The 24,363-nt window shown below is 47.1% G+C and overlaps 1 protein-coding gene across 7 annotated transcripts in view; it reads right to left on the reverse strand.

The window, feature by feature from the left end:
- Window positions 1-24,363, reverse strand: part of CACNA1E (calcium voltage-gated channel subunit alpha1 E) — a 3,100,882-nt gene that overhangs the window by 584,858 nt on the left and 2,491,661 nt on the right. The window lies entirely within an intron of this gene.

Raw genomic sequence — 24,363 nt, forward strand, 5'->3', positions numbered from 1 at the left:
AAGAACGGGGACAGGTAGAGGAGAAGAATAACGGGGGTCTACTAAAGACGGGTCTTGAAACTTTCTTTATCTTTTCTTTGCATATGGCCATTAGGAGTAAGAAATAAGTGAAGTGGTAGAAGTGACGGAAACCTAGCTCCGAAAGGGGGTGGAAGGCGGCGCCGCATAGTGCTATCTAAACTAGTACTGGGAATATATGAAGAAGTAAGAAATAAGTTATTGGTGTCTGGCAAAGGGAGACACCGGGAATATTTTTTAGTGATTGCTACTCTCTCTATTTCTTTTTTCCATTCCACGGGGCAGGGGGTGAAAGCGAAAAGGGTATAAGATAAATATACTTGTAGAAGAACTATAAAATAGGGAGCACATTTTGAGGAGTGGGGACTAAGTAGTGGCACGTACAGACGTGAACACAGTAACCTTAGCAGAAAAACAGGGACAGCTGGCCAGGGAGGAAAGGGAGGAAAAAAGACGAGGTGTGAGTGGAAAAGCATTGTGAAGGGTGCGCGCACCGTGTGAGTATTGGAGACGAACGGTTGACCGTGAGGTGGTGCCAGAGAGTGTTGGCCATAACTAGTAATTGATCAGTTGCAAGTGAAATCACATGAGAGTGTCTGGGAATGGGAAGGAGATGAGCTATGGTGAGTGAGAAAGGATTTGCGCATTGAATAAAATTGGGTGATAATCTTTGAGACGTCCGCTCTTGTCTGTGCCATAAAGGTATACATACACATATCTACACCTAACTAAAAGTAAAGAAGGTGGACACGGCTGTGTTAGTGATTTAGAGTATGGGGGCAGAAACTCCCTTGTCACATATTTGTAAGAGCTTACCGGGATACGCTGAACGAATAAATAAATATCACGATCAATGGGTAACAGAATTGAAAGGGGAGGGTCTGCCCCAGATTTGGCCCGAGGGAGGGTCTTTTGACAAAAGCGTTCTTGATATGGTACGAGCATGTATTAGCCTCAAGTATAAGGGGAAACAATGGCAAAATAGGAAGGAGATATTAGATCTCTGGAGATTGTTTGAGGAAGTACCCCCACCCAAAGCTCCGGCACCAAATATTGATCTACCTTCCACCACAGATAATCCACTGATGATTCCAAGAGAGGAAAAGGAACAGCTAAGTACAGAACAACCTGCGGAGGTGATTAGTTTGTACCCAATATTACATAAACCAGCCCCCGCAGCAGGATATAGCGACCCTACTTATGTGCCTCCCCCCACAACTGGTACACCACACAGACCAACAGCCCCCCCGCCATACGAAAGCACCAGAGAGCGCGCCCAGGGAAGCACACAGAGGGTGGATATAGAGAAGCTAACGAGTGACTTAGAGTCGAGGCTTACTGTGGCAAGGGATGAACTCTCAAGAATAAAAGACATATGTGAGCGCACAGCGTGCGCCCCTACACAATCAGGACGCACGTCTAGAGCGTCGAGCGAAAGTAGACAAATTGAGGAAGGATGGAAAAAGGGGGAAATACTGTTCAGAATTGAGGAAGAGCCGACACGAATAATAGAGGTAGGAGCAGTAGAAGGGAGCATTGGTGATGTATCACGAGAGAGAGGGATCAGAGAGGACTTGTTATGTGATGTCAGAGGAGGGTTGGATGAGAGTGATAGGTTGAGTATGGCAGTAGGAGGGGAAAGCGAGGAGGTGGACGGTGCATGTTCGCTAGGGACTATAGACGACGAGTGGATGGGACGACTAAGAAATAGGGTGGGGAAGATGGCGTCATTGGAGTCAGCAGCGACTAAGGAAAGGGAGGGTGCAACTGCAAAAGGGAAGTTACAACTTCCATTGATACACAGAGGGGGGGGGAGACCAAACTATATACCATGGGCTCAGATGGATAAGGCTAATTTAATGAAATTATTGCCCCAGCTGTCAGGAGGGGCGAGCAAGTGGATATATGCATTTGAGAAACATACCGCCGGCATACCGTTGGCAGTAGGCGATGTGAAAAGCCTACTAGTATCCGCAGTAGGAGACCAAGCGGACAGAGTATGGGCTAAGGCTGGTTTCCCGGCCGTGACGTTAGAGTGTGATCGCCATGATGGGGCTTCCTTTAATACAGTACGAGCAAGGGTGTGGGACGCACTGCGGGAGACATTCCCAGATACCCCTGATTTACAGTCAGTAATGCAATGTACAATGAATGACGGGGAGGATGCTATGGATTACATTCTCCGGGTGCAGGAGATGTGGAGAGCGGAAACGGGCACGCCCTGGCACCAATCCACATCTCTATTTTATTTTATCATTAAGAGAGGGCTCCCAAAAGAGGTGCAGAAGGCACTCGATAAAATAGCGGGCGTTGAGGCAAAGGGGTGGCCAGAGATCCAAAGTATAATAGTACACCATTGCAAAAGGATCAAAGAGAGAGAGAGGGAAGTAGCACAGAAAAGGTTGGCAGACGAGGCAAAGTTGGTACAATCAAAACTGGTGAAGGTTGCAGCAGCGGTAGCAGGGCTCCCACTCATGAGGGAGGGAGACGAAGGAGAGGAGGGGCAAATAGCAATACAAGGAAGAATAGCAGCAAATTGGGCAGGACAAGGACAACGACAGTGGACTGAGCAGGAGCAGAACGGAGGTCCAACGTGGCAAGAGTGGGCCCCAAGAGGGGGAAGAGGTGGGTACAGGGGCCGAAGAGGAGGACAAGGGTATGGAGGAATGGGAGGAAATGGGTGGCAGGGTCCCAGAGGTCCGCAGGGGAGCTGCTGGAATTGTGGGAGATGGGGGCACTACTCAAGAGAGTGTAGGAGCAGACAAAACAACGGGTTCCAGGAGACAGAGCAGTACGGACACCCCCACCCAGGAAGCCCCTACGGCCTCCCCATGGGACAATACCAGCAACCAGAAAATGTAGGACAAAGAAGTAACGCACAACTACACGGACATCAGTACAGAACACAAAACCACCCACAGAATAATGACAATATGCAATACACGCCAGGTAACACTTTCGCCACAGTAGCTAATGGAGCGCCTGCCCCCGCACCTTACAGCGGGGTGTCAGTAGTTTCGGGGAACATTTTTGATCAAGGGGGGGCAATGAGACACCCCGCATAGGACAGCCCACAGAGAGCACTTGCGTGTCCAGTACTATCTACGACCCACAATGCATCAGAGGAACCATTGATAGGAGCGCAGATAGGAGACAAGCAGTTCATATTCATGGTGGATTCGGGAGCGGAGAAATCATGCATTAGAGAGGGCCGGTTCCCGTTATCTAATAGAACGTTAGAGACGCAGGGGTTCTCTGGGGCTGTAATTGAAGTTCCTTACACAGAGGCATTGGATGTGACAGTGGGGGGTAAAACAGTGAAAGCACCCTTACTGTACTATGAACACTCTCCCATTAATTTGCTGGGGAGAGATCTCTTAAGCAAACTAAATATGACAATATCATTCACAGGGAGCGGTATCGTATGTTCGACGCCAGGCATATGCCCCCTCCGCATATTAGCAGTAATACACGGCCACACAATCATGCAAGAGATCAGAGGGTTACCAAGAAACGAGGAGATGTTTGTTGAGGGCATGAGAACATTGGCTCTCATAGTACCAGAATTAAAAAGGATGGATTGGAGGATTCCAGCCGAATTCCTTTTCCGCCCCATAGCAAGCCCCGACACTGCTCCCGGGTCAGTGCTATCGTTGGATTTACACGCAGTACACGTGTCAGCAAACAGAATATGTGTGATTGGCGTTGACATGGAAGGATGTGAGTGGCGGACAGTACTGTGTACAAATGCAAATATCCCACTGAGGGAGCTCTCGGACGAGGAGCTGTTTTCTGACACTGAGACAGATGGCGAAATAGTGATGGAACTAGCAATGCCGTGCGACATTGTAGTTACAGCCAGAAAAACTAAAGTTGAATTAATGGCAGTAGTAGGAGCACCACATACATTTTTTGATGATGACATGAGGTCAGTACCCACTAACCTATGGACAAATGGCCCCCACGATGTGGGGTTACTACATGGGGTTCAGCCTGTGATAATAAAACTTAAACAGGGAGCAATCCTACCCCGGGTAAAACAATATCCATTGTCACGCGAAGCAGAAGAAGGGATCAGAGAGACAATAGATGCACTGCTAGCACAAGGAATAATAGTGCCCTCAAACTCCCCATGCAACACATGCATTTACCCGATTAAAAAGGCGAAGGGAGGTTCATGGAGGATGATACAAGATTTACGCCCACTCAATGATGTGATTCAGAAGGAGTTCCCTTTAGTCCCGAACCCGGCGACAATACTGTGCAACATTCCGAAAACGACATCCCACTTCACAGTTATTGACTTGAAAAATGCATTTTTCTCGATTCCCTTAGCAGAAGAGAGCAGGTACTTAACAGCGTTTACACTAGGGGGGAGGAGGTTCGAACACTGCAGACTACCACAAGGATATTGCGAGAGCCCAAGCATATTCAACAGGGTACTACATGAAGATCTGGGGAATTTGTCTGTAGAAAGCACAGTGATTCACTACGTTGATGATTTATTGGTTTGTGCACAAACTGAGGAGGAGTGTAGAAAGGACTCAATAACACTCCTGACATTATTGGCCAATAAAGGGTACAAGGTGGACAAGGGGAAGTTACAATACTGTCTGACAGAGGTCCTATACTTGGGACAGTTGATATCAAAGGATGGCAAGCGGATCATACCAGACAGGGCACAGGCGATTAGAACAGTTGGGGAGCCCAAAACAGTAAAAGAGATGCAGAAATTTCTGGGTATGTGCAACTATTGCCGAGCATGGATATTGGATTATGCAGCGTACACAAGGCCCTTGTTACAGGCACTAAAAGAAGCACAGCAGGAAAACAAACACATAGAATGGACAGAGGAGATGAACACAGCATTCAACTCACTAAAAGAGCTGATATCAAGCGCTCCAGTACTGGCAAATCCAGATTATGGGCGCGAATTCTTCTTATTTTCACACTGCAAAGGAACACTGATGACAGCAGTACTGACACAAAAGACATCGTTAGGGCACAAACCACTGGCTTACTATAGTGGCACCCTAGACGCAGTAATGCAAGGTCATTTCGCGTGCGAGCAATCCCTAGCCGCAGCCGCGTTCGCGATTGAAAAAAGTGCCACGATAGTGATGGGCTGTCCTGTGACACTGTTTGTGGAACACTCACTCTTTGCAATATTAGAGCGATCAAAGAGCACATTGACGACACAACGCGCCACAGCATATGAAATAATACTGTCCAGCGCAAACATCCATATAGTAAGATGTAAAACAGTGAACCCGGCCACATTCATCACAGAGGCGTGCACCGTAGAGGACATGCAGAACCACAACTGCGCTACGTACACAGGTGACGAAGGTCAGGATCAAGTGATTTTTGAGAATGCCCTGAACGAGGGAGAGGTGTATTTCGTGGACGGGTCAGCATCAATAGACATGGAGACAGGAGAGAAACATGTGGGTATGGCAGTGGTACGATTAGAGGAAGATGAATACGAGACACTAGTGCAACACCGCCTCCCATCACACTATTCAGCACAAGCAGCAGAACTAATAGCGCTAATAGAAGCATTGCATGCCGCCAAGGGGTGCGCAGTGACAATATATACAGACTCAGCATACATGACAACAACAGTACACGGCGGGTTGGCACGGTGGGGGCGGAGAGGGTTTCGACGAGCAGATGGAACACCGGTTCAGCATGCAGAATTATTGAAAGAACTGATTGAAGCCCTGCAAGACCCCACGGCAGTGGCCATCGTAAAATGCCAAGCCCACACCACAAATACAGATTTTATATCTTTGGGGAACGCGGCAGCAGACGCCGCTGCCAAAGAAGCTTCGTATTTACAGAAAGGTGAAGTAGGAGAGTACATGTTGCACCACACAGCAAGCCAAGAGGTCCCCACAGGATACAACATGATGCCCACACAGGAAATAATAGAGCTGCAAGAGGGAGCTAGTGCAGAAGAAAAATTGCTGTGGACTAAGAGGGGATGCAGCAAATCGCCGACTGATTTATTGTGGCGACAAGAAAGTTCAGGAAAAGCGGTAATGCCAGTTACATTGTTAGAAATAGCATTTCAACAACTACACTTTCCCGCACATAACGCAAAGCAACACATAATGGCGGAGATACAAGAAGATTGGTTTGCACCTTGCCTCCAGGAACACATCACAAGGCTGGCTTTAGAATGCACGACATGTCAGATTTACAACTCAGGTATGACATTGCGCACACTAAGAGGAACGATACCAAAACCAAATGGCCCATTCAGAGAGCTCCACATTGATTATGTAGACATGGGAGAAAGGTGTAACGGGGCTCGCTACATGATTGTGGTTGTATGTCCATTTTCGAGGTGGGTGGAGGCAGGCCCTTGTGCGCGCCCTGATGCGAAGGGCGCCGCGAAGTTCCTAGTGCGGGAAGTATTCCCGCGCTGGGGAATTTGCGAAGTTATTCGCTCAGACCACGGCACGCATTTTGTTAATGAACTATTTAAGGAAGTGACTACGCTATTGGGAATAAAGCACAAATTATGTTCGATTTATCATCCTCAAAGTAATGGCGTAGTGGAAAAGATGAACGGTCTGTTAAAAAGCAGATTGTCAAAACTGTGTTTTTCCCTTAAAAAGACCTGGATGTACTGCCTGCCTTTGGCCCTGTTTGAGTTACGAAATCAGCCAAGTAAAGACCACCACTTGTCCCCGCATGAGATCGTCACGGGAAGGAGAATGCACACAGCGCATTCGCCTCTCCGTGAACGTTCTGATGCACACAGAAGCGCAGCGATATTGGGAGAGGAGTTCACAGAGTACTTGAAAAAACTGACACGGGCAGCGCGCGTAATTGCGAAGCAACTAGCCCCCCCCTCTACAAGAGAGGAGGGGAACACAACAGAAGCAGAGACACTGCCTGAAAAACCATTACAACTAATGCCTGGTGACCTTATATATGTCAGAAGTTTTGTGCGAAGGTGGAATGCGCCACGTTTCCATGGCCCTTATGAGGTAGTGTTTTGCACGCCCACGGCAGTAAAGGTGAAGGGCCTACGATACTGGGTGCATTTGACAGACGTACGCAGAGCTTATAGCGCCGTGGAAGGTGAGGTGCAGGACGAGGCACAGGCAACAGCGGACAATGAAGTTGTGCAGAATGAATGATGGGAATTTTGTGTGCATTAAGTGATGAACATTGAACGCGACTGGCGCACGACAAGTGTACTGAAATAAATATGTATATATATATATGATTTTTTTTTATTTTTACAACTTTTGAAGGTTTTTGTGGGGTTTTTTTGGTTTTGAAGAAGTTTTTTTCTCTCAACTTTCATTTTTTTTTATATATAAAATAATGTACGGATAGTAATGATTGTAAAGTTACCTTGTCTGTCGACACACCCCCTCCCTCACCCACTCCCATATTTTGTCGAAGCAACGTCACAACGTTAGAAATGTTTACATGCTTGTACTTAATGCACTTTTGTGTTTCAAACAGGATTTACCATGGCATCCAATGGGCAGCCTGCAACTAATAGATGTGTTAGATTTAGAGAAATGTTAGTAGATAGATTGACATATTCATACGAATGTGGTTTATCAATGTGTGTTATTGTGTTCTTCATCTCAATATTTTGCCTGGTAACATATTGGTTCATAGCGTTCATCTCTATCGAGATGAACGAGGGGGGAGGGGGGAATAACACCACCCTTGCCCCTGGCACGAATTCAATTACAAGTATGAATATTAAAGAAGGTGATTTTTTGGTCTGGGATGGATCACACTTTGTATGGGGTTACTATACTGCACCACCCACTGCTGCCCTGTCACAATCAAGAAATAAAGAAATGGAAAATGACACAATGTCCCTACCTGAAATATATAACAGCCCCACGACCCTTCCCGCCCTGATACAAAACAGCGATTTGTTGTTTATTGAGGAAAATGGAAAAGTAATTACGATGACAGAACACAAGTTCCTATATGAGGAATTGGAAAAGGGGGGTGGGAAGGAGAAAGGGGGGCCTATTCTTTCACCTATCGAAACTAAAAGGTATAGGAGGAGGGAGAAAAGTAGGCGAAGAAGAGAGACAAGTAGGAGGGGGTATGATGAGTATTATGGGTTAGGATTAGACAAGATGGAAGACCCACGACACCCCCACCAAGCAAATAAATGGTATGCAGATATGAGTACAACAGCTAAACAGACAACCAATGAAAGCTGTTATGTCTGTTCGCTCATCCCCCATGCATCAGGCACACCCAAAGTGTTGTTGCCAAGAGAATTGCCCATTGTGGATGCCCAATGTCTCCTTCATCTCACACTGTGTAGAATAAAGAACACCTTCCAAGCACACGATGTCTCTTTCAAAATGATACAGAACAACAAAACGTGCTATTCACAAGCGTCTGGAGTGGTCTGTCTTAAAGAACCTTTCTTTGCAATACAAGGGACACTGTTTTCCGAAAACAAATGGAAAGATGAAGAAGTACTGTGCAAAGCGGAAGCACTGAGAGGTGTCCAACCAGACAAGCTGCGGTGGATGGAAAAAACGTGCTTGCCAATATGGAAAGAACACATCTCTAAACTAACATGGGTAACAGCGATGGAGAAACCCTTCAAGCTACAAAGTGAAATACAAAACGAACTATGTTTCAAGGGAGAAGGAAAAGTGGCAATGGGAACGAATAAAAACTGTAACAAAACTCTCACCATCCCAGACATGAAAAAAGGAACAGCAGCACTAATGGACACATACTGGGTATGCGGGAATCAGGCTTACTTGCACCTTCCCCAGGCATGGAGTGGCAGCTGCTCAATGGCCACTTTGCATTCGGCCCTAATGGTGATTCCAGAAAGTCACGTCGACGAAAATAAAAGGACGCAAGGAAACGTGAACCAGGATGTGACTTCTCCCACTGCAAAAGCGCACCTCTATGTCCTGTCCTCCGGAGGGAAAGAAGAGGAGCTATCACGGAACAAGCGAGCATCGAACTACATATCACAAGCATCATCCGATTTATTGGCACAGATCCCAAACAGGTATCGCCTGTTCAGCTCCGTGGAAACATTTTTTGCCTCACTAGTTTCAAGTGTCCAAGCAAGAGCAAATGCAAAATGGCTCCAGATCACACGGTGGGAACTGATTCAGCTGGCCAATGACACTGAAGAAGGGTTCAACATAATAAAGGTGGAACTACGAGCTCTGCGACTAATGACCATGCAGAACAGGTATGTTCTGGACCTGTTAACAGCGATCGATGGAGGTGTTTGCCGAAAAATAGGAAGTGCGTGCTGCACGTTCGTACCTTCTGAAGACGCAGAAAATGGGTCCCTGTCCCACGTCATTGAAGCAGTACATAACCTGGGAGAGAAGATGAAAATGGAAGGTGGGGCTAAAGATAGCTCATGGTTCGACAATATCTTCTCCTGGGTTCCCTCATGGCTTGGAATGGCAATGAAGTTCTTGATGCCAGTTGTGGTGGTCCTCCTCGTGGTGTTCTGCCTGTGCCAGGTGGGCCTCCGATGTTGTGCTAACGCAGTCCCTAACGGTGCAATGATGATGGTGACAATGGGCAACTCTGGTGGTACAATTAAGGCGACACAAGAAGTACATGTACAGACAGGAACAGATAACACTCCCAGGTACCAGTTAGTGCCTATGTACCATGATAAGTACATAGTAGACAAACTATGGCACACCACTATCAAAGAACCACGAGACGTGGAACTGGAATGGTATGAGGAGGTCTGGGTAGACTTGGAAGAAACTGGTGACTGTATATATTTAACATGTACACCAGACGAGTATGCTAGAAGAGGTGAGAGCTTGAGGGGGGTATGCAGAGCATGGATGCCTAGAAAAGGAACACCTGCATGGGATGACGCAGTGATAGAGGAACAGGAATGTAGAAGATTAGAAGAGCTAAAGAATTCGTTACTTTAGTAACGAAAGGGGGGAAATGTAGGGGAGGACTGGCCGCGAGGCCCTCCTCACCTGCAGCCTTCTCCCCAGGTGAGGACCATGACTCGGTGGGCGTCCCCTCATGCCACCCGGGCCCAGGTGGAGGAGGGTTCACCCGCCGACGACATTGCCCACACGTATCCGTTCCTTGCATATACCAAAATTCAGTTAGGCCTAGAAGCCATCTTGTCTAGCAAACATGGCGTGAGTTCAGCACACTGTAACGCGGCCCCCACCTTTGGAGGGCCTTTCATGCATCTCTGCCGCCGCAGTAGCCCTGGTAGATCCGCTGCGAGCGCGTTCCCATGAGAAAGTCGGATATGGGCTAAACCCGAGATGCCAACACTGTAACATTTTATCATTCACAATGTAATATTGCACCCCGCACGTCCTGGTCCGCGAGGCCGGGGTGACGGGGAAAAAGCTGAAGCATCACTATCTGAAGAAAGTAGAAAACAATTCAAGTATTGGTATTAACGAACTACCTCTGTTTAAACAGATCCTGTAAACTGTGAATAAACCATAAAGATGTAACGTTATACGATATCACCCCAGGTCTGGACTAGTGCTGCTATAACCACAGAGAAAGATGTCGACCAAACGTGTAACCTTTATCTGTATAAGTGTTCTTTCAATTTTATGTAGAAACCTGAACTCATATATGTTTTCTTAATCACCCAAAGCGGCGAGCATCAATCTCTGTAGGCCATAACCTAGAACTACCTCGTGTAACGTCTAATGTACATAAAATACGCACACAATGTAGTGAATATAATGTTAGGTAATGAAAAGGTACTCGGACCGACTGTATTAAAGAAATGTGTAACGAAATTGAAATATATATGTGTGTTTAAATAACATCAAAATAAGGCAGAACATTATAAAAGTTCTGCATTCAAAAGTCAGCAACGCACGAGGAAAAAACCTTTGTGAATATATGCAAGGCCATTCTCCCTCCCACCCTACCAAGCCTGCCAGATAAAAAAGCTAAGACATGTGCCGCGCTCCCTCACCTCCCCCAACCAAGCTGGAGCCGCTTCAGAGAGTCAGAGGCCCCGGTACCGCACCCAAGGCCACAGCCCGCCACCTGTGTTATTTACAGCACGGTAATAAACCCACGTTTGAATCCACTGATCTACCAGCACCCTCTCGTAAATCCCGCAACCCCCCTAGACCCCCCAAGAATCATGACCCAGTGCGAAGACGACCCCCATCACTGGGACAAGACACAGAGACCCATTTATATAATAACTTCTAACGCGGCAGACAGACATGTATCATTCGGCTCAGGCCCCAGAGCCCAGCCCCTCGACCTAAAATACCGGTCAATAGGACACAGGTAAATCTCACCCCAACCGACAACCACCAGACCTCTCACGAGGTGCATTCCTCATGTGTTGCGTTTATTTTATAAGACAAACTGCTGAGCGATTTATTGATGAACTTAAATGTCGTTTCTTGAATAACTGCAGTGTGCATGGCCTAGGGCAAACGAGTCAGGAAAGGTATTCATCTTTGTCACAGGCTGCCCCAGCATACCAACACCGCGCGGATGACCTCAAGCTGGCCTGCCAGGCCCAACCCAACCCACGAGGCTGACCAGTGACGTCCTCACGCCAAGACCAACCACGCTGCAGCAACACCTATAGTTAGTCGACGCCACCCAATCCCAATTAACTTGTGCCCCCTATAGTGTGTAGGTGCTGATGACGTTTTTTGTATTAGAAATACGCCTGTCTTTGCTATTGTCAGACAGAGCGCTCTCGGAGGTTGCAGAGTTCTTTGCATGCCCTATTCTTTGGATAAACTCCCACTTACGCTCACCCGCACTCTGTCTTGGCCTTATTCCCACTACGGGAGAGTCCCTTATTGTCTCTCATTGCGGGGAGGATCGTGCTGAAATTGGGGGCGCTTCCTTTCACTCTCCAGGAGCTGGAGGCAGCTGCAGCGCAAGATCAGTGCTTCCAAATCCTAAGACACTCGATGCAACAGGGCTCCTGGAAGTCGGTGCTGGAGGCTCTGACGGGGCGCACTCAGGAGGCCAGGACCAGGCTTGAGCAGTTATGGAAAGTCCGGGAGGGGTTATTGTTCTCAACATCTGGCCTTCTGCTCCGCGGAGATCGGATTGTGGTGCCCCAGTCGAAGGTGGACGAGGTGATCGCCCTGGCACCCCGTGGTCATCAGGGCGCCACCAAGACCAAGGCACGCCTACGGTTGAAGGTGTAGTTCCCTGAGCTGGAACGCAAGGTGGATGACTTTGTGGTGGCCTGTGTTTGGTGCCAGGCGGCATCTCCCCTGCAACGTGAACCTGCTATAGAGACAATGCCTAGGGGGATGCGCCCTTGGGAAATTGTTCATGCAGACTTTGGGTCCACCACCATGGGCACCCACTTCCTAGTTCTGGTGGAGTTTGTGGACTCTGTGGCGTTTGACCACGTCGTGGTGGCCGTGGAAAAGGTGTTTGTGGCCCATGCTTTCCCACGCACGCTGTGCTCGGACAACGGGGCGCCCTTCCAGAGCGAACGCTTCTCGGAGCTGATGGAGAGCTATGGGGTGGTGCACAGGAAGATCATGCCCCTCTGGCCCCGGGCCAATGGCGAAGCAGAACGGCTCATGAGGACTCTAAATAAGACTTTTAGAATTGCTCAGGAGTAGGGGCAGTCACTCCAGAGAGCCCTGTACCAATTTCTGAGGGTGCACCGCACCACGCCACATGCATCCACTGGAGTGGCCCCGGCTGAGGCATTTTTCAAGCGGTGTCCTAGGGGTTTGCTACCGGAGGTAGGAGAGAAAGAACCTGGGGTGATTAATGACCAACAGGTCGAGATGGACCGGCGGCTGAGGATCGAGCAAGAGAACGCTTGGAGAGGGCTTTGCCCGCAGCAGCTGGAGCCAGGCGATGAGGGCCGCATTCGAAACAGGCATCCCCATGGAAAGCTCCCCCGACCATATGAGCCGGAACCGCTGGATGTCGTCGCAGTCCAGGGATCCATGGTGACTGCATCGGATGGACGGTCTGTGGTAACTCGCAAGGTGAGTTTCTTCAAGAAACTGCGGGATCCAAGAACGGATCCACCTCCTGATCCAGACCCAGGAGAGATCCCTGAGGACGAAGGGGAAACACCCTGCCTGCCTGATCCCTGGCCCAGGGCATGCCCGTGGACAGATCACCCGTGACGGAGGTGAGCAAGAGGTACCCCCATAGGGCTGGGTGAGGGAAACCTGCTCACCTCAGCGATTACATGTTGGGTCACCTGGCTGATTGTCCTAATGATGAGAACTGTTAAGTAAGGGGACCCTGGTGGATGTCAATAAAGGGGTGTTTTGAACATGTGGTTTAGTGAAACGTTAAGTATTCATGTTGGTTTGGTTTGCAGTGTCTAGTACTAGTATTGTTATTGTTCTCCTGGGAAAAGGAGGAATGTGGCGCTGCCCGATGACTGGGCGCGCACGCGGCGGCGTGACGTTGCATGCTGCCGCCTGCAACATAAATAAACAGGGCATTCCCGGCTGCGGCAGAGCAACGGGGAAGCCCGAACCGAGAGGATGTCTCTGAGTGAGTCCTTCGGGGTCTGGGGGCTTACGGAAGCCGCTGGGGGGTCCCGACCAACCCCCAACAAGTACTAAGGTGGGCAAATGAAAGCAAACAGGGTTTGCAGGAATTCAGTGTGACACTTGACCTAGCTAACTCCTGGGGAACTATGCATGTGGTTGGCCTTCTTATCTATTGTGACAAAGTGACCCGGGTCTTCCAGACTTGCCAGCCGAACCGCTGTGTTCAACACTCTACCGAAGACTGCTGGCCGTGGATACCCACCGGTATTCAGAAGACACTAGAGACACATGAGATGCACGAGGAAAAAAGCTATGAGAAAAGCAACAAGATGGCAGGAAATATTTATAATACCTCTGATAATGTATTCACCGACAAGTGGACAGAGAACGATTCATTCAAAAGAGTCCAATCATGTGAGAGTTTGCAAAGAGAGACAGGAGATCACCTATCCAGAGGAGGGGCTTAAAAAAAGGGAGGGGAATGAAATAAGGGCGGGGCCAGCTCAATGTAAATGACACACACAAGACAATTCAAGAGTCGTCGATTAGAGTTAGGAAGAACATGGTTTGAGAGGCTCCTAAGGGAACCTTTCAATATGTGTCAAAAAGTGGGGAGAGTGCTTGAACCTGAGAAGTGTTCAGGAGCACTCTTACGCCTGAGAAGAGCTGTGAAAGCTGAGCAGCACTTGGACTAATGAAGCTGAAGATCTTGAGAAGTACTTGAACCAGGAGTGCCAAGAATCTTCAGTAGTGGATGAACCAGAGGCAATTAGCACCCTTTATGGAGTGTTGGATGTGCCTCAGACAATCCGGATGCAATGCAAGAATTCCAGGCACTGTTAGCTGACAGTTGGTAGGAATATCTGCTTTCCAGTGCCTGGGTGCAGCTAGCATTCCTTGCTGTGCCCTCTGCTACAGCTTCTCTCAGGATCCTCTGCCACCTTTGCCTCTCATCACCGCGTTTAGCACTTTACTCTCCCAGTCCCCTTCATGTGTGACCCTTGGCCTGGGGGCCTCAATCGACTACACCCTGCATGGTCGCCATACTACTCCTGTCTTCCGGCCAGTCAACGGCACACCCTTCAGTTGATTCCCTCATTGCGCAGCCTTGCCTGTCCTTCCTCTAGCTTTCCTCTGTGTGCGGTGCTGTGTCTCCATAACAAAGAGGCACCGCACACGATACCTTCTTTGTTTTCTCCGTAAAAGCAAGGAATCCAGTTTCTTCATGCCTGCTCATGGGGGATAATAGCCTTAGCACCCTTGGCGGTAGAGTATGGGATTTCCAGCTTGGGATTCCCAGCCCACATAAACTGTATTGTTTGTGTAAATAAAAAAGATTTTTGTACACTATGACAGGTCAACATGGATACATGTGAGTTGGGCGAAGGATATCCCACCCTTCTTCTGTTATCACAACATATCTATTGGTTTGGTGAATTACCACAATCTGGTGAAATATGGCTTTCACTCCTGCTGTGGGGGGGCAGACATGGCCTTAAACGGTCCGCTAGCCCAGGCCCCGGTAGGCGAGGGCTCTGGGTCGTTAAAGGCCACGTCTGGCACCCCCCTCCTCTTGGTACAAATGGCTTCTTTTATTTTCTTTGGGAGATTGGCTGCGCAAGCGACGCCAGTCTCCTGAGAAAATAATAACAGAACAAGATGGCCGCCAAATCAGGGAAAAGGGACTAAGGAACTCATCATGAGTAGGGTGGTATTATGACAGAAAATCTGCCAGAATACGTGCAATGCAATTACCATTACCGCCACCTGGTCCAGCGGTATCACCGCCAGATTACAAGTGGCGGTGCGGGTGTAAGTCCCCATCTTTCTTGAGTCATTCGGAGTCAATGGGGTATTTTTGGCACAATTACTGCAGTGGTAATTCCATTACGGTAATTGTGCCGAAAATGGACAGGAAGTCAGGTTTACCTCCAGCTCAGAGCTGGACGTGAATCCTTCAACTTTCCACCCAACTCATAGTTGGGCAGTGTGGTAATGAGGCAGTTACGGTATAAGCATTGTATTTTTACCGCACCGGTCAACTCGTGAGGAGGCCCCAAGTCCCTTTTCCATTTCTATGGCAGCTGCTGGGAACAGGAGGAGCACATTGAGCGGAGAACAAAGCTCCGGTCCAGCAGGTAAGTGGGGAGGCAGGGTTTGGGGAAAGAGTTTGGTTTATTTTGAGGGGGTGGGAGAGACATCAGGGAGAGGCTCTCTGTTGCCTCCCCACATTCGAAAACCACTCGTGGCTAGAAACAGCGTGCAGAGAATGTGTATTCTCGCCCGTTGTTCCAGCTAACTGATTGTCTCAGCACCCTTTGAATATTCATGTGATCATTTTGTTCCTAGAGGTTTGTAAAAATCATGCATAAAAAAGGCAGGTGTAAATCTTGTATGCATGCTTTTCACGAACCATATAACGTGTACGGGTGGTCTAGGGACATGGGGTGTACGTTTATAGTGCGAAACTAGCTCAAGGGCAGCGAACTGCTTTCCAAAGCGCGGAAGCCAGAGTTGGGGCGTGGTGTTTTCAGACCATAGCGCAGTACTGTTGGCGAAAGAGAGGATACACGTGGGAGGCGAAGAGCATGGCGTGTAACAGATTGTCCTCTTAGGCGGGAAAGGGCGCATCACCGATTCTCTGTCTCTTGAACTTTAGAACGTGCATCACGGGAACAGACAGTGGCCGAAGGGTGCACATTGAGAGGTACCGTAAAATCTCCTGAATGAACAGCGCCAGCCACTCATATACTGCGCAGTATGGAATGCAAAGCAACCTAACTGGCGATTAAGTGAGAGTTGCACCGATGACTGCGCCTCAAACGTACACGTGGAGATGTATTCTGCAGTTGCTGAAGGTGGGTATTTAAAGTCTTGCAAAGATCCAGGTCCATTTTGTTCCCGTCGTCTCCCTGGAGAATCGCCAGAACCAGTACAGCCTGAACTTCATGAGCAAAAGTCAGTAATAGAGAAAACATGTTTTAGAAGTTTTAGGTGAGCAGAACAATTCGTCATGATTTAGGCCACGTGAGGTATCAGCGAGTACTCACAGGCTCTAAAGTACTGTGATCCAGCGGCGGAACCTAGATCCCAAGTAGACAAGCATTCAAGCTTGCAGGAATACAAAGTCTTGGAGGCATTTATACATAAACAATGTTTTGCCTCCCAACAATCAATCACCAACAGACATCCTGTCAGGGTGGCATACGATGTCCAAGTCTTAAGTCTTAAGACAAAGCTGAGTGTGGTCAGAAGAGTAATAGAGGCGGTGGTGAATGGCATAAGAATCTTCAAGCTTGAGATAGAGAAAGAGAGACGCAGAGGAGAAAGCTGGGGCATGACCAGAGCTAAAAAAAAGCGCACAGTATGCCTCTCTCAGCATGCAAAACATGTAGAAAACTAGCGATCTAAATATTTTCTACAAGATTTGCCAGAATGAAACCGGACACTTTTGTACAAATAACAGAATGTTATAGTGGAAAACCTATGTAGAGTATTAAGGAACTATGTTTTACCTATCTAACCAGTTTTTGGAACCAGATCATTAGATCTGGGGTCTATGTTCTTTTTGAGTAAGAGTTAGAGAGGTGAATCTGCCTTTTTCTACCTCCCTTTGACAGACTCATGGTCATTTCAATGGAATACAGATACTATACTAACTGACTCACGACCAGAGGATTTCTCGCTCTATTGTTTTTAAAATTAGCACATCACCAGAGGATTTCTGGATTTTTCATTATAAAATGTGATTTGTCAGGCTTAAGGTGATCCTCAAAACATTTGTGTGTAATATGTTGAAATGATTAATTGAATGAATTCACTTTGTTCAATTGCAGTTAACTTCACAGGAAAATGCCCCTGATGAAGAGTGTCGAAACGCTTTGGGCTTCCTAATAAATCAGAACCTGTGAAGAAAACAGGGTTTTCTCTGAAAAAAAAATGTAATTTTAACGTTTGTCTTGTACATTTACCTTGTTGAGATGACTTCTATGTTTTTTTTCATATTCCATATCTGAAGATTTGTATACTAATGTTTTGGCTGTTATTAGGCCTTTGACAGTGTGCAGGCGAAGGGAGTTCCCAAGTACTGGGATCTTAGTTTTGGTATTAAATCTAAATTCCAAACATCGCTTCTGATTTATTGCTACATACCCACAATGCATTTCAAGAAGCACATGCATATTTTATTTACAAACCATCGAAGCCATGACAAGAAAAAAAGGACAAACCACCACTATACTATATTTGGCAGAAAGTAAATGTGTTTTGGCAAAAGCCTATCCTAGCACATAGTTAGAAAGTGACAAGCCTGGGGACTTTAGTGCATACATGCCAAAATAATTAATTCTATTAAGAGACACTAGGCCAGTCCTGGTTTTAAGTTTGCATTCTGGGACGTGTATTCCCGGGTTTATAATGGGGAAATACAGGACTACAAGTCCTAGAAAACAAAGTTAAAATCAGGACTGGATTAGTGTCTCCCGAATGTTATGGGTAATGTTGGCATGTATGTTAGAGGATGTTCTTTCTTGGACTCAACATCCAGGAAACAACTGTAGATTCATAAATACACACAAATATATGTGACAAATCTAGGCTGTTGAATTGTATTTTTCAAAGTGGGTCCCAGAATAATTCGATAACATGGATTCCTGTGGAATTCCTGGATTTGTGCATATGCCTGCAATTCAATTAAGCAGCACACCTTTATCATTATTTCAACAGTTGGTGGACTACCGCTGCTAAAGTATGCAGGAGGGTGTTCCTGCTTTTTCAGTAGCAGTCGAATGTGCCACAAAACACCAGAAACATATGTCTTGCGTGTCACATACAGTGGTGGAAGTACAAAAAAGGAGCTAGTGGTACTCTGGCTGCATTCAAAAAGGAGGAAGTGGGAGGGTCGGGCAGTTGGTGGGAGTGGGGGGATCGGGCAGTTGGTGGGGGTGGGGGGGGCTATCAGGAGGGCAAAGTGGTGCGGTGGTGACCAGGATCACAAACCTTGGCTCAAATTGTTGGATTTCAAGGTCTACAGTAATGAAGTCTTATAAAGTTTACTTACAAAAAACACAAATTGCATAATAAAGCCACATGACAACATGTAAATCTGTATAGCAACATGGTAAACCAAAAGAATATCATTGTGGCTTTAATGTTGACATCCTGAATGGCAAACTATAAGTCCCAGAATGCAAAGTAATGTCAACCTGAACAATCTAGTTAACCCCACTGGACCTTCAATGATTTAAGACATGTAATAAAATAAGTTGTGTAATAAACAAAGATAGACATGCAGATTCTTTGTCAAACAATTCCAGCTCGTTGTTATTCATGATGTTGAAAACGCTTGATTAGTGACTTAAAGCAACTTTATTTTTTGCATGTCAAGATAGTAGACATCATGGCTATAAACAAATCTTTAAATTGGCGGTTTGTGTTGCTCATTTTAACTATCACAGATAAGGTAACTTGTGCTTTGCTAGCTCTTTGAGATGGAAATGTTCCATCATGTATATGAAAGGGTCTGCCACTGATAAAAGAAATGTGTTTGCAACCTGAGCACTTAATGACCTGCAGAGCCATGGATACTGTGTGTGTCTGCATATCTGTGACTAGGGAAACTGGCAGTGCTTGAAGGCAAGGCCTGAATGGATTATATATTTGGCTCGGGAGAAAGAAAAAGCATCAAGGACATGTTTCTTGAGCCTTTGAACTAAAGGTATGCTCTGTAAAAAGCAAAAGAACTAGTGGTATGGCGTACCAATGAATTATATTACACTTCCATCTCTGGGCACACATATGCACATATCATCAACCTGACCCCCACCATCAAGTCCACCAGTCAATTCCGTCTTGGAGACCTCGTCTGCATATTATGTCCCAGTTCCACCTGTGTTATCAGATCATGGGTGCCCTCCCATCCCCACCATGCCGTCACAGGTCCCCATCCATCTTCACATCCAGTGCCCATTCCCCCCATTAGGCTCATAAGTGCCCTGCTTTTCTGCACGTAGCCTCCTTAGTACCATTCTGCCAATTTAGGCTGACTGTTACCGCCTCTCCAAATCCTGCCTTCATGGATCTGCCTCCCAGAACCACCCAGCTTCTTGCATGAGAAGTAGGTTTTGGTTTGTTGATGTATTCTTGTGGGCCGCAAAGCGATGAGCTCAGGGAAATGCACTGTGGGTACCACATAAGTGCACCAAAGATAGTTTAAATTGGAAGACTGAGCTGTTTTTGCTGCAACTGAACCGCATTCAGAGTTCATAAGAAACAAGCAAATAACTCAGTGAAACATGAATACAGGGAAAGGGTGTGGGCTTTGTGTGTGTTGTGTGTCTCAGTAGTGCCCACACTGTATTTGATGTATCTGAGTTCTACACACAATGCATGCACGGCAAAGGCGTGTACTGGGTATACACAAAGGTGCATGAAACTGTCTTGGTTTGCAGGAGATGTGAACATAACCATCTTGTGTCATTCCATAATTAATGTACTAAAATGTACATTTCCTGTCTGCACCTGTCCGCACCGGCAGTGTGGCGCGGGACACTTCGCCTCATATCCTTCCTACTGCTGTCTTGTAACGGGACCATTGCAGTCATCTACTATCCTTCACCGCAACCCCTGAACTACCCTAAACTTCGGGATAGCACTGCAACCAAGCTGCTGCTGACTGGTGGCACTCGGCCAGATCCCTCCCACCTCTCCACCGGTAGGCGGAAGCCGGCACTCGTGTCGAAGGCACCGAGTACAAGGTTCCTGTCCTCAGCCGGTTGTGAGCTGTCTGAGCCTGGGCCAGGTATGCTGTCCATTGCCCTCTGGACTATTTCAGATGTGTATCTAGTTAACAGTGCCTTAACACTTGAGTCTTTGTATCTAGCCTAACGTGCATGCATCAGAGGCCACATCCAGCCTATTGTACCCTTTACTTGAGCTGTGTATCTGCCTTAATCTGCCCCACGTGAGTCCCGTACCTAGATCACTGCGCACTCATTTTAGCTATGCATCCAGGCCATTGTACCCTAACATCTGAGTTACGCTTTTAGCCTATTATGCCTTAACATTTGAAATACGCATTTAGCCTGTTGCGCTCTAATATTTGATTTTTGCTTACAACCTACTGCGCCGAATAACAGTGAGATGTACACTCAATATATGCGACCTACACTTCAGATCTATTTCTAGTCTATCATGTTCCACAACCTGCGCTTTAGCCTATGAAACAAGACATTTAGCATGTACCTTTCCCACTGCGCCTCAGTTTTGAATGTGCCTACCTGCTAGCCACTGTGCCTTACTCTATTGACCACTCTGCCTCACCTTTGAATGTGCCTACCTGCTAGCCACTGTGCCTTAGTCTATTGACCACTGTGCCTCACCTTTGAATGTGCCTACTTGCTAGCCACTGTGCCTTAGTCTATTGACCACTGTGCCTCACCTTTGAATGTGCCTACTTGCTAGCCACTGTGCCTTAGTCTACTGACCAATGTGCCTCACCTTTGAATGTGCCTACTTGCTAGCCACTGTGCCTTAGTCTACTGACCACCGTGCCTGCCCATTGTACCTTATTCTGATCTTGACTACTTGCTTTCCTGCCTATCCCGACCCAGTCAGCTCCCGCTTCACCTCAAACTACTCTATTGCCTTCAAGTCAACCTCACCCAACTACATCCAGGTCTCACTCTGACCACCCATGGCAAACCTCTACTTAGCCACTCTCACCTTAACGGCTACACTCGCCCTGCTCCACCACAACACCACCCGCCACAAACCCCGTCCACAATCACTCCCAACCCAACATCCCTCATACACCTCGACTATGGGTTTCTTGGAGGCCCAACATATTGACCCGCCTAACGATGCCCTCAGTCCCATAGAATGGATCCGCCGATTTGCTGCTCTGCCCACTCCTTGGAACCCATGCACATTGAAAGACAGAAACCTGAGACTCGGCTCTCGGTTCATAACCCCCAAGACATTCGCCAAAAGACACTCCCCTCATCCCGCACACAATCAAGCGTACACCGCCCAAATTTTGAACATCACCCAAACAGCCCCCTTGAGCACCTCTGAACAGCCACTGATCAAGGGCGCCCTCATCAATGCCCGCTTCCTGGTCGCCCTCAGTATCCCACGACACGCCCACATCTCCAGCATCAGACAAGATGCTCACTGGCTCCCTGTACGAGACAGAATCACTCTCAGATCCCTCGTCATCGTCCATAAATGCCGCTCCAATGACACACCCAAATACCTGGCAGACAAGTTCCACAATCACACATCAACTAGACCAACTAGAACGCCATACTCACATTGCCTCTCCGTTCCCAAATTCTCCCTAAAAAAAGCAGGTGGCGCTAGCTTCCCAGTCCTAGCTGCCAAACTATGGAACTCTATGCCACCAAACCTTGGAGCAGAACCCTCATTTTGGACTTTTAGAGCCAAAACAAAAACTTGGCTTTCCAACAAAAACGCTGCTTAATGTACTTCTTCTCCACATGTCTCTGTTGACAACCTTGTAACCCGGTCTCCTACACCTATTGTTGTTATATCATAGTCTGTATTGTATATTTTTGCCATGTTGTAACTATCTCTAAGTTTCCGGCGCCCGGCTACCCCAGGGTTCGGCGTGCAGTACAAATAAATAAACTAAACTAAAAAACTTCGAAAATCAAATGATAGCACTTGCTTCCTTCCAGGGCATGTTTTACGCCAGTACAAAAAAAACATGGAAAGTCCATTAACAAAAAGGTCAGACGAGGCATCTGTGATGAATCAACTTCCGGGGCACCAGTGGTCCAGGGATGAATATCTGTTTCTAAACCATCAATCTGCCTCACACCTCTAGTACACCAAAGTGGATTGACCAGATTGGCAACACAGGTCAATTTTGATCCTCCTTGTCCAGTTTTGGTAACGTGGACGGATGGCAGGCTTATCTACGAAAGGTCGTGGATCGTTGGTTAGTTGCAACACAGCGAAAATACAATTATTACCAAATTATAAAAGGGACTCTCCAGTAAAGGTTGTATAAAAAATATCTACTTGCTTATTATCAGAACAGACCGTTCTAGCACACTACAAAATACAAACCACTGTGTAAAGGAATGCAGAGGCCAGACAGTTTCAAGAAGGAAAAGGGATGCACTCTGGCTACTGACAGGAGGGTACTCGGTAAAGTAATTAATCTCAATAGTTCAAGGATACTTTGTTTCAACACAAGGGGAGCAATAGGTTGTAAAATGTCACTAGGGGCCTTCGGAGAAGGACCAGCGTGACAGAACCACAATGTACCTTGTGCTTGTAGAGGTTCTTGGTGCCCAACAGCGTTGAGTCGGTTTCAGGGCGCTTTGCAGCTCCTGCGACAGAGTTCAAGAAGGGAGACAGATGTGGGTATCAGGCGACAGGCAGTTCGGTGAGCGAGGCGGATGTATGTGATTTCACTGAATCCAGTTCTCCTAATGGTAAAATCTTCAACATTTATTTTCTTCAAATTTCATTTTTATTCTGCAGTGGGAGACCCACCGCACCCCCCACTAACCCTACCTTATCCTATAACCTTACCCTTCCCCATCTATGTTTTAAAATGTAACCACTTATCCAATCAAATTAGAAGAAAAATACTTCAAAAATTTCTCATTCAGGGAAATTGTTTTTGGTGAAATGTAGGTATTCGAGCGAGGCTGGATGGACCGCTGCAGTCTGGCCTACACAGCGGCTCAGGGTCAGGAAACGTTGTCTCAATGCTGGTTGACATTTATGAAGCACTGCTCGAGGTGTCTCGGATGACGTTGGCGACTGTGGCGTGACAACAGTCAGGGGTACAGTCGGTTGCAGCTTGAGGGGCTCGACTGGGTCAAAAATGACCTTTAAGGCGGATGCTGGTTGATGCTTGTCGATGCACTCCTCTTAGCTTCTTCACTGGGCTTGTGTCCTTTAAGGTGGATGGCCCAAAGCTTAGGAGAGTGTTCCTGGCAATAGACTTATCCTTGGTTTGGTTTAGAGACTCTCTGGCACTTCCTATTAGGAAACCTGCGGCAGAGCCTAGTAGGGCATGCTGTGTGCTGGCTGGGTACCAGTTCTGGAGCTGCTGGAGTGTCCTCTGGTTTCAGTATCTCCCTCTGTTACCTGTGAGATGTTTAGAGGAAGGATCTTGCTTCCCTCTTGGAAATCCTGGCCTTCCTTCGCTGGCAGAAGCTGTAAGGCAGACTGTACTGCAGAGGAGCAGGGAAACATTTTCTTACCAGTTCCCACCCCCTCACCACCGTCATATTGGAACAGTTGAAAAAAGCCATAGTTGGGACCCCTTGCATTGTTCCTATACTGCATCAAGTGTATGAGCGACATTATGCACTCAGACAGCCATACAGAATGTACCCTCGCACTGAAAGTGTGGAAGTATGTTGCATGGAAGAAAGCTACATGGACGGATATCGCCTGCCAAAATGTCAGTATGCATCTGTGGACATCATGGACGTAAGTTAAGATGAAATCTGACAAGGACAAAGTAGTGTTGTGAAAAAGATATATGAACCTATGTTGAAACAATATGAAAATATTAAGTAACAATGTAACTAAAGCACTGAGGTAACATTGTGGGGTGAAATATAACCCCTGGATGCCAGAAATACAGAGGCCAGAGTCAGTTATGAGTGCTCACCGAAATATAAGGCCAGCACAGAAATGCGGTCCGACATAAGGGCTATGGAACCTAAATCATAAAGGAAAGAAAGTGGGCCTAAATCCGAAAATGCTAAAATGTGCGCAACGCATTTCAGGAAGGAAAAGGAAGACTTGTGGCTGATGGAAAGCTGCACTGACATATAAAGAAACT

This window comes from Ambystoma mexicanum, chromosome 1q, assembly GCF_040938575.1.
Source record: "Ambystoma mexicanum isolate Mex_15411 chromosome 1q, UKY_AmexF1_1, whole genome shotgun sequence".
NCBI classification, from domain to species: Eukaryota; Metazoa; Chordata; class Amphibia; order Caudata; family Ambystomatidae; genus Ambystoma; species Ambystoma mexicanum.